A 2981-nucleotide genomic window follows, 5' to 3' on the forward strand; every position below is an offset into this window, starting at 1 on the left:
ATAAGGCCTATTGAGAAAACAAGATCCAATGTGTGGCCTTTTTTATGAGTAGGGACACACACATGTTGAGTAAAATGAAAAGAGTCTGTGATAGAAATTAGATCAGCCGCTGCCTTACAGGATACATCGTCAATGTGAAGATTAAAATCACCCAATATTAAAACATTCTCCAGCTTAATAATAGAAGACAGAAACTCAGACAGTGAACTCAGCTAAAAACACACTGGCTGCACATGGAGGATGGTAAATTAAAATACAATAAAATATTTTCAGAGAGCCAACTTTAATTATGTGAAGCTCAAAAGAAACGAAGGGGGCTGATTTAACTAGCCTACATGAAAAACAATCTTTAAACACGGCCACTAATCCACCCCCTCTGCGCATTTCCCAGGGAGTTGCAAGCACAGAAAAGTTACCTGGACAGAGTTCCCGCAGATGAACATATTCCAGGCTTTGCTGCCATGTTTCAGTTAAAAACATAGTCAAGGGACTCCTTCATAATAAGTTCGTCCATTGTAGAGTTTCGTGTTGTAGACTGGAGTTTTCTTCAGTCCCGTCCTATACCTTTAATAGAATCCCCACCCCTTGACCTGAAGCCCCACCCACCATATTACCCATCCCAGTGTTGGGGAGTAACGAGTTACATGTAACGACGTTATGTAATTTAATTACAAAAAAGTGTAACTGTAATTCGTTACAGTTACAATGAGAAAATATGTAATTCAGTTACAGTTACTTCTGGAAAAATTAAGAATTACAATTTTAGTTACATTTTAAAAATATAAACAAAAATATTTTCCCTAAAAAATATTAAATGATATTTTTATTGCTTTGCGCCCTCTATCGCCGTTTCCCGCTTGTTTCTGTGCTGGAGCAGCAAGCGCACGGTTGGTTTCAGCTCAAGCAGCAATAATGACAGACGCCTTCAAGCACTGGACATTTAAGGAGCATTTGTTTTCGCTACGTGTTGTAAATAAATGTGAACCATGTGCTACCATCGGCAACTATTTGTGATTATTTCCGATCAGAAGGCAACCACTATTGAGGTTGTAAGCGAGATAACAGCAAGGTATGCTGACCGTCAAACTGGTTTCCATAGTGCGCTACCTGCTGGGCTAACTACCATTCACTTGAATGTGTTTGTCCTTTAGTATGCTAGCTTGATTTACAGGGTAACCAAATTAGCTGTTTAAAGTCCTAAACAGGTATTCGTTGGAATCATACATGACATTATACAATGACAGACCGTATCAAATGAATATTTATGACTGTTTGTGTTGGAAAACCGTTTGTCGATGTCTATGACACGACCTAGCCTACCGGTATCATTGGATCTATCTTAGACCTACCGTTCAACAAGCAATACACTTAAATTAAATTTGTATGAACTAGTGAAATGCAGTTTGGTATCTAATCAAGTGCAACACGTGCAGATTGTATAGAATGCAGTATTTAGAGATAAAATGCAGTTATTTACAGCTAGTGTAAGTAAAGATGGTTAATAGATATGTGCAGAGTAGATAAATTAACTAGGGAAATGCATGTATGTGTAATGTAGTTATGGCAGTACAATGCACAGGGCAAAGAAAAATATACGGTATAAATAAATGTGATAAATACAGATGGAATCATACAGATAATATACAGATTATCCTATAACACTGTAGATAGGACTATACAGATGTGAATTGAAGAGGAACATTGCACAGATTTTGTGTGGATGGTAAGGTATGGATAGAGGGGAAGGAAAGAATGGTCTTTGGGGAAGAAGTGGTTTCTGAACCTGCTTGTGTTAGTCTGCAAACTGAAAATGGTAGAGCCTGGGGGAGGAGCAGAAAAGAGTATGGCCCGATGATAGGAGTCTGAGAATCTTACATGCCTGGTGCAGGCATCTCTTCTTGTGGACCTCCTGTGATTGCCTGTCAGCAATTCCCTCTCAGCTTAGAACTCTTTTAAGGTTCACACTGTTAGTTCTCAAAAATTAAATGTTGATTAAATGTTGATCATGGGTCAATATGCATTTAAACCTTAAAGTAATCAAAAAGTAATCCAAAAGTAATTAGTTACATTACTTTTCAAAAGTAATCAGAAAAGTTACACTACAATTACATTTTAAACAAGGTAACTTGTAACTGTAACGAATTACTTTTTTAAAGTAACTTACCCAACACTGACCCATCCCACCCCACCCTGTCAGGTTTTGCCCCGCTCTTCATTTTGCCCTATCTCCTTTTCTATGTCGGTATGGGGCAGGCTTCCTAACTATCTGCTTGGTCAAGTCATACTTACTGGGCACTTTAGGTATCTGACAATGTGCGCATGTGTTTTGACTTTGTAACTGACTCTCTTGGCTGTTTTTAGCTTGTAGGGTTACATTTTGAGGTATAAACATCAAAAAGGCTTGGTCTTGGTCTTGGGCTTGGGGGTGGAGTTATTTAGGTCCATGCCTAAGGGGCGTGTCCTTCTTGATCTCTGAGGGATCATAGTGATACTAGAGGAATTTCTGGGACCTGCCCTTTTGCAGAGCCCTTTTCCTGGCACGAGGAGTTATATGCACGCCCCTGCATATCATCTACTGTGCTTGCTACGGCAGCACATATACTAAAATTGGATCAATACAGAGAAGATTAGCATGGCCCCTGCGAAAGGATGACACGCAAATCCGTGAAGCGCTCCACATTTTGAGGAACCCGGAGAAATGGCACGGCAATCCTGCGGCGTTGACCTTCTGCCAACCGAGATTCGCGCCAATACTGTTTTTATTCTCAAATTTGCTGGCTTGTCTCATGGTCAAGGTCGATTGGCAGAAACAGCATAGGGTAGAAATACCACTTGCGACTGAGTGAAACAAGATAAGGCACTAGGGATATAGGTAAAGCAGTGTGATTATCAGCAGGGATATACTATCCGATAGCACTACGCAAAGAGCCTATGTTTCAGCTGTGGTTTAAATATTGAAATCAATAATATATCAGGACACC

At 39.8% G+C, this 2981-nt stretch overlaps 1 non-coding gene across 1 annotated transcript; it reads left to right on the forward strand.

Annotated features, from left to right (window-relative positions):
* The first annotated feature begins 2577 nt into the window (after nt 1-2577).
* LOC143527712 (U6 spliceosomal RNA) lies at nt 2578-2684 on the forward strand. The gene has a single exon (XR_013134247.1). It is a non-coding gene; the product is annotated as a U6 spliceosomal RNA (small nuclear RNA).
* The last annotated feature ends 297 nt before the right edge of the window (nt 2685-2981 follow it).

This window comes from Brachyhypopomus gauderio, chromosome 11 (assembly GCF_052324685.1).
Source record: "Brachyhypopomus gauderio isolate BG-103 chromosome 11, BGAUD_0.2, whole genome shotgun sequence".
Classification (NCBI taxonomy): Eukaryota; Metazoa; Chordata; class Actinopteri; order Gymnotiformes; family Hypopomidae; genus Brachyhypopomus; species Brachyhypopomus gauderio.